At 29.5% G+C, this 8728-nt stretch overlaps 1 non-coding gene and 1 pseudogene across 1 annotated transcript; both read left to right on the top strand.

Moving 5' to 3' along the window:
- The first annotated feature begins 6808 nt into the window (after positions 1-6808).
- Positions 6809-8379, top strand: LOC125208274 (annotated as a pseudogene).
- On the top strand, positions 7900-7990 carry LOC125208698. The gene has a single exon (XR_007174180.1). It is a non-coding gene; the product is annotated as a small nucleolar RNA U19 (small nucleolar RNA).
- Positions 8380-8728: the final 349 nt, after the last annotated feature.

Here is an 8728-nt window from a genome sequence, read left to right as displayed (position 1 = left end):
ATTGAAAAAAATACAAAACGCTGCCTGCCGTTTTCATTTTTAATATTAAACTTAAAAGAAATTTTGAGGTTCTATAAAAAGGAGTACCAATTTCATTATGAAAAAAAAAAGTGCGAATCATTTTTTTTGGGGAAATATATAAAGGGGTGTATTGTCTTTCTCTCAAAATTTTTGGGGTCCTATTTACGGTCTTAGTTTTTTTTTTTTTTTATTATGTTTGTTTTAAATTTTTTTTTATCTTCCTTTTTTCCAATTTAATATATTAATTGTTTTGCATAAAATAAAAAAATTTCAATTAAAATTAAAATCATGTGCACATGGACACATAATAATTTCCATAGTGTATGTGGTTGTTTCTTGAAACAAAAGGCCCATTTTGAGGCCCCAGCCGCGAATAAGGGGCTCCTTGTCTTTCAATTCGGGGGCGAGACGAACGGAGGGGAAAAAAAAACCCCCGAAGTCGGGGTGTGGACCCCAAAAGCTAACCCCATCGACAACCGCTTATTGCCAAGGGCGTTAACCCCAAATTTTTTTTTTAATTTTTTTTTTTTATATATATTTAAAACTCATTTCCCTTATTTTTTCAATTTTGGTAAACCTTTTAAAAATTAAAATAATTAAATTGGGGGAAACTAGGGCATTGGGTAATGTGGGAAGGTTATGACATTGGCTAGGCTATGGAAGGGCGGGATGGCGTGGAAGGGTTTTAGGTTAATTCAGGCGATAAAAGGGATTCCTTTTGTAAAAAAGTTTTTTGGGGCCTTTTAATTAATAAGAGATGAAAAATTAGTCTTTTCCCATTGGGGCGAGCAAAAAATTAAAAATTTTAAAAAATTTAATCTAAACCAAAAAGAATATTTAAAATTCGATTTGATTTTTTGAATTTTTGGGGTTTGTTCGGATCAATTTTTTTTTAAAAAAAAATCCGTGTTCCTTTTCCGGTTTTGATATTTTAAAGCACTATATATTCAAGAAATGTTTTCCCAACCCCAGTATTTGCAAAAAAAAAGGAATACAAAGTTGGGAAAATAAGCAATTTTTGAAATCTCTAGTTAACTAAATACAAATAAAAAAATAGGAGTAAATTTTTTTAAAATCAATAATTTTTTGGGGGACTTTTTTTTAAAAGTTTTGGTTGTGCTTTTACAACACTATGTTTTATTTATTCATGAATTCATTAAAAGTAAATCATTTTTGTCAGTAATGGTGTTTTATAACAAAAACTTTTCTTTATTTTTGAATTAATCATTATTTTATAGTAATATGGAGGATTTTATTTTTTTAACTATTTATCCTTTTTTTTGTGTTTTTTTTATAAATATACACAATAACGAAGATGAAAGTGTTTTTTTAAAAAATATACACAATAACAAAAAAAAAAATAAAAGTCAAAACAGTCCAATTTTATAACTTTTTAATATTACATCGCTGAATGAATATGTATTTTTTCAATAAACTTTAAAAATTTTAATAAATATAAATATAAAAAAAAAATTAAAAAAATACACAATAATAAAGATGAAAAAGTGTTCTTTAATAAATACTAGTATCCGCGATCCGGTTTTTATTTTAAAATATAAAATATTGATTTGAAATAAAAAAAAAAATATTATTATATGGGTTAAAAATACATTTTATAATTATTTACCTTTCAAATAATAAAAAAATTTTAATTGAAAAAAATTTGTAATTAAAATAAAATTTTTAAAAAAAAATTTAAATCTCCTTTTATATATGGAGTTATAATTATTTGACCTTTCAAATAATAAAAATAATTTTAATTAATTTTTTTAAAACAACATTTTTTTAAAATTTTCCAAAAATACCATTTTTATAGTTTTATAGATATATTCTAAATATCCAACAATAATAATTATTTTATAAAATTATTTCAAAAATTAGAACTTTTTTTGGGAAAAATAAATTAAAATATACTCCCAAAAAATTGAAAATCTCCAACTTTGTAGCAAAAAATGTAAAATTAATTTAAGATATTGTATCAAAAGATATAATTTAAGATTGCCCCCGGTGAGACATTTTTAGTCAAATTATTTCATTGAAAAATATAGTGCCCCAAACCAAAAAAACCCCAACCCCAAACCCTAAATCAAAAACCCCTTAACCAGAAAATAATTTAAAATTTTTAAATTTAGTTAGGCAGTTTTTGTAAATATTTTCAAAACTTCCCTTGTATTATTTAAACAAAATACATGAATTACCAAAAAATTTAAAAAAAATTTTTGGCTTTATTAAATATATCAGAATTAACCATTAAAATTAAAAATTTGGCCACAAAAAAAAAAATGAAATAAAAATTTAAAAAAAAGGGGGGGCAACTATTATTTTTTAAAACATTGGGGAATTTTAAAAACTAAGAAAAAATGTCATTTATGTAAAAGAATATAAAAAATTTAAAAGATTTTTAAAAGTGGGGTTAATTAATTTTCTGAGAATTTCATTCTAGTTAAGAAATTGAGCTTAAATACAAAAATGTTAAAAAAAACCAAATTTATAGTTTTTGGGAATTTGATTAACTAAAATGATAATCTAAAAAAATTTTTTAATAAATTTAATAGATTCAAGTCTAAAAATTACCTAACAACGTTTTTAAATAGTATTACAACTCTTGTAAAAACATACTAATAAAAATTCAGGGGAGCACTTTTAAAAAATTTATTTCTTTGAATAAAATCCCCCTATACACAAAAAGCCCAATCCCCAAACCCTAAATCATAAACCCTTAACTTTAAAATATACTCAATTAGATTAAAATTTTTAAAATTTAGTTAGGAAAATTTTTAAAATATTTTTAAAAAATTTCCCTTGTATTATTTAAACAAAATACATGAATTACCAAAATTTTAATAAAATGTGGTGCTTATTACAATAAATCAGAATTAACCATTAAAATTAATAATGACCACAAAAAAAAAATGAAATAAAAATTTAAAAAAAGAGCAACTATTATTACAACTTCGAAGGGAAACTAAAAAAACTAAAAATTTAAAAAAATGTCATTTATGTAAAAGAATATAAGAAATTATAGCCCCTTTTTCATGTGGGTGTTTTATTTTTAAAGGAGAATTTTATTCAGTGTCAAGAAATTAAATTTTAAATACAAAAATTTTAAAAAAAAATGACCAAATTTTTTAGTATTTAAATTTTGATTAACTAAAATGATAATCTAAAAAAAAATTTAATAGTATTTGAATAGTATTCAAGTCTATAAAAAATTTTAAAAAAACGTTTTTGGGAATATATTACAACTTTGAAAACATACTAATAAAAATTAAGTTTTAAAAATTTGGGCAATTTCACAAATGGAAGAAAAAAAATTTTGATCTTCATCATTTTTGGGAAGGGCCCGGTGGTTTTAGGATGAGCAACATCCCCTTGCACATTCACACAAAAATTTAAAGAAAACAAATTGATCTTCATCATCTTCAATGAACCCGGTGGTCGAGGGAGGGAGCAAAAAGGGTTTTGCCTCGGCCACTTTAGAATTCCCATTTATCTTTTTTTTTTTTATCTATTTTGGCGGGTTTTTTTAACCTTCTTTCAAAAATCCATTTATTTATATGAGCCAAGATGGTGTAGATTAAAAGTTTTAGCTTTAATTCCCAAAATAATAGTGCATGCGTTCTTTAATTGAGTCTGTTGGCTTTCCATATTCTTTGTGAATAATGGCTTTTTATATTCATTTTAAATTTGGGAGCCTTTTAATTATAATATATACCGAAATAATAATGTGCATGTGCAATAATAAATAGTCCACGACGCCGGTTGAGATATATACTACAAATTAATTAACAAAATTAAATTTATTCTAATCATTCTAGAGTTCAAAATTGTAATTCCATAAATACCCCCAAAACCCCCCTTTTTATATATGATAGATACGTAATAAGACAATAAAAGTTAAAATAGTCCGATATCACAACCTTTTTTTATCGACATCGACTAAATGAACATGTATTTCTTAAAATAATTAAAAATTTAAACAAATATAAAAATTGTGATAAAAAATTGTACTACTCAGCCCACACAATACTCATTTCATTTTTTACATGCTTTTTTTAAAAAAATGATGATACTCCTTTCGTTTCCTCAAAATGATCATTTTCCTATTGTTTTCCATAATAGCTATTTTTCCATTTTGTAAATCCCTCATATCATAGTTGAATTATTTCTATATATGGTAACACTTTTTCTTACTCTTACTTTACTCTACTTAATTCATTTTCTATTTTATTATTCTCTCGACTTTTTTCTTTCTCTTACTTTTTTATCCATTTACTTAACATACCGAACATCTACAGATTTTTAAACTCACACAAAAGTTTTGCCTCAACTATGAGGGAGAGAAAATAAAAAAGAAATAAGAGAGTAAAAAAAAGAAAGAATAATATAGAGAATGATCTTATATAAGTTATTCTCGGGTTCCCCACTTTACTATTTTCTTCGCTTTAATTATTTATTATTCCCTCGGGATAGTTTGTCTCATTCTCCATTTCTCTGCTCCAATGTTTTTCATATTTCACTTTTTACTCCTCCGTCCAAGGTAACCCAACTTTCTTTTTTATGCCCAACATACACTCATTTCCTTTTAGAAAAAGACTATCTTATTTTATTCTCCACCTACTTTTTCTCTCTTCTCTTTCCCCACTTTTTCCCTCTCTCATACTTTACTCTCTCCACTTTAACTATTTAAATATCAATTCCTTAAATCAGCTTTCCCCAACGGTCGAGCTAATACTCCATGAAGGGAGTACCATTTTTGAGGAGTCCAATATTCCACTAACTCATCCATACTCACATTTTATTATAAAGTGTATAAAAGTAGGACTCACATTCTATTAACTTTTTCAACTCACTTTTCTTTACCTTTCTTAAAATTTGCTGCCTCGATCAAATGAGACAACTATCTAAGACAAGGGAGTATCATTTTTTTCCAAACAAGTGCAGAAAGAAACGACTCCAACTACCGCACGATGGAGTATTGTATTTGGTACAGTAGATTTTTGAATTCTGGCATTAGACTTTCAGGTTTCAAATTTTCGAATTTTTTGTATTGGATTTTTTTATTTTTATACTTTGTATGCAATTTTGGATTATTTGGATCGGATCGGATCGAATTTGAATTTTCGGACAATTCAAATCGGATTCAATTTTTATAAAATTTTAAATTTTCATATCGAATCCAATTGGGATAAAAAGAATCTGCTTTGTAATGTGACCTGAATATCAATAATTAGATTTATTTATTGAAGGGGAATAATTTTCTTTATCGTTCATTTCATTTTCAAACGCTCATCAGAAATACGTGATTCTGCAATTACAAAACAATGAGTCAATGACTAAAGAGGAGAAAAAGGAGACTTGGTCATGTTAAGTTAATTACATTAACAAACTTTGATTAAGCAACAATATTCCATCGACAATCTAGAAAGCAGAGATCCTAATCCAGCCAATGATGCTCGTTATGTCTGTGAATTATAAACACCATATATGAGTAATAAAAAATGACGTGGCAAGATCCTATTCACTTGGCCAGCTCAACCCAGTGGAATCGACGGCGAATAATTTATGAAACAGTGTCATTCTTGAAAGGCAACGCTGTTATTTTAGACAAATTCTGGTGGCAGTATAGTCATTTAGTGGAACATCCCAGGGGGCATTCCAGTATAAATATCTGCAGGTCGAGTAAAGGAAAATAGAAAGTTTTAACAATTTGTTCTGAAGCAGCTGTGCCTGTTTTTCTGCCTACACTCTCTCCCCCTTCCCCAGATCTATCGTTTTCTGGTACGTAAATTTTGAGATCGGATGCCAATTTTTAGATCTGATAAGCTCAAATTTTCTTATCTTGCGATCGTGTTTTTCCGCTTCAAAATCTTCTGGGAGAGAAACATGGGAATTTGGGGTTTCTCTGATTTGTTTTGGTATATATGATTTTTTCCAATAAGTCGGTTTATGTTACTTTTTTTCTATTAATTGCAATTTATGTTAAGGTTTTATTCAAATATGCGTTTGATTTTGATTCAGCAAATTTTTTCCCGGGAGTTGATAATTTCTGCTTTCGTATCCCCGTGATCTCTGATCAAAGCTTTTAACCTAATGATCCCGATCTGAAATTTTTTTTTGTTTTTGAAAATTTTTGGGAAAAATATTTGGAATCGGTTTTATTGGTTCATTTTTGGGGATCGTTTTGATTGCATATGGCCTATATTTCTAAAGATTTGGGCATCAGAAATTCTCGGAGCGTTTATGGATAATTTTTGGGTCAAAAAAAATTTTACAACTGCGTTTGGTTGATTTAGAACTTATAAGATGCAGAACATATTGCTGCATGTTAGGTGCTCATTTGATGGGACATTTAAAAAAAATTGCCATTAGTGAATTGTTCCCTGCATCTTCGAAGTCTAGGGTGCCTTTTTTTGAGAATCTGCACCTTAGAATAAAATTCTATAGTTTTTATACTTGAATGATGCAATATTAGGAAAATTATTTATACTTATTAATTTTAACATTTTATTTTCAACGTTGATTGTTTTCTGTACAGTCTTTTTTTCGCTAATTCATTCTTTGAGTATTCGTTATAGTTTAGGTGGCTTAGAATTAGCCATAATACATATATTTACTGTTCAAATTCGTTTTATACATATTTAAGTATGGTTAATGCACCTATTCAAGTTCCATATTTGTGTGACTTGTTGGCTTAAACTTGTATGCACATATAAATGTGAATGTTAAAACTGGCGGGAATCTTGCCTACGTATATAAATCACCAACTTCCATCCTTATGATATGCAGGGACCTAAGTAGAAAAACAGAAATGGGGCTGACATTCACAAAGTTGTTTACCCGACTTTTGCTAAGAAGGAGATGCATTTTGATGGTTGGTCTTGATGCTGCTGGTAAGACCACCATCATATACAAGCTCAAGCTTGGAGGATTGTCACCACCATCCCAACTATTGGTATCTTTACCCTTTGTGGTGCCTACTGGAACTACATTAACTTCTTTTTGTCTTGTTTATACATCTTTTCATTAAGACATAGTAAAGCCTACCTAATTTGTGGAATTTGCATTTTTGTATCGAACAATTTTCTGGTATCAATTTCTCTAGGCTAACCATTTATGTGCAGGTTTCAATGTGGAAACTGTTGAATACAAGAACATCAGCTTCACTGTGTGGGATGTTGGGGGTCAGGACAAGGTGGGACTGATGCTTTTTAACGTTTCATTTGTTTTTCTCGTTTATTTGTTGAAGTAAACAGATACCAACATCCCAATTTCTTATATCTGTAATCTGTATCGGTAAGATTATAGAATTATCATTTAAGCTGTCGTGCTCGTAGTGACATGTTATCTACTTTTATTCAGATCCGCCCATTGTGGAGGCATTACTTCCAAAACACACAGGGTCTCATTTTCGTGGTTGACAGCAATGACAGGGACCGTGTTGTGGAGGCTAGGGATGAATTGCATAGGATGCTAAATGAGGTAATAATCCTTTCTATACTATGTCCATGTTACCTAGACGACATAGTGTCATAAGATTAGTTATCATTCAGGAGAAGTCATGCAAAGATCGATGTTTGATGGGAAATTTCCCTCAGATATTTACTTGATGTTTTTGTTGGGGATTTTTTCTAATCAGGGAAATAACTTTTTAAAGGAAATTCTTATAATCCAGTGAAATAACTTGTTAAAATCTCACAGTTTTCTATATTTCATTTGCTTGTCATATATGCAATGTTGGAAAGCACGCAATTGAGTCAAATATTGTCAAGTTGTATCATTTCTAGTGTCATTGGTGTATGGTAACTTATGGAATGATCTAATTCTATGTGCCTCTTTGAGTAGCCTGGTGAATAGCTGCTTAAGCTAATTTGTCATCACTGGCTTAGTTAGAGGCCAATAATAATCAAAGCATTTTGAGTGGATTGTTGCATTCTACCAACTGTCCTCCAAGCAGCTTTGGACATTACCATACTGCAAACTTGTGAATTATTTGGATTAACACTGAAAATATTCTGATTTTTTTTTCTCCTTCTCAGGATGAGCTGAGAGATGCTGTATTACTTGTATTTGCAAACAAGCAAGATCTTCCCAATGCAATGAATGCTGCTGAAATCACCGACAAGCTTGGCCTGCACTCACTGAGGCAGCGTCACTGGTATGCATTTTCACCCTATTTTGGTTGGTTTGTTGTAATCCCAAATGCTTTTGAATTTGCTATTCCAAATTTTACCCCAATGTGTTGCCTCCAGGTACATCCAGAGCACCTGTGCCACCTCTGGGGAGGGCTATCGAGGGCTGGATTGGCTCTCAAACAATATTGCTAACAAGGCAAGTTCTTGAGATAGTATCATGTTCAAAAGTATATTGTGCAGACTTTTGATGACCTTATTTGATCAATCTGCGACTCGTTTGTTACAGGCTTAAGTGTTCTTGGGAGTTGCTTGGATAATGCGTCCTGTGTTTTTTCATACTAGCCTGTGTGGGATGTTTTGGTTTCAAAATTTTTGAAAGTGCTTTAGTACCCTGTGAAATGGCTGTGTAAAAACTAAATGAAATTGTTTCATATGTTTGCGGTACACTAGTTCTAAATGTATTGCTACATTCATTCATAAAAACATATTAATATTGTCTGCTTCACTGCCCCGACAACTTGGTAGTCATATTGGTAGGTGTGTATGCCCCTGTTTTCCGTTTAGTTGTGGCA

Source organism: Salvia hispanica, chromosome 2 (assembly GCF_023119035.1).
Source record: "Salvia hispanica cultivar TCC Black 2014 chromosome 2, UniMelb_Shisp_WGS_1.0, whole genome shotgun sequence".
Taxonomy (NCBI): domain Eukaryota; kingdom Viridiplantae; phylum Streptophyta; class Magnoliopsida; order Lamiales; family Lamiaceae; genus Salvia; species Salvia hispanica.
The sequence above is the reverse complement of the archived record's forward strand: the minus strand, read 5'-3'. Positions and strand labels throughout refer to the sequence as shown.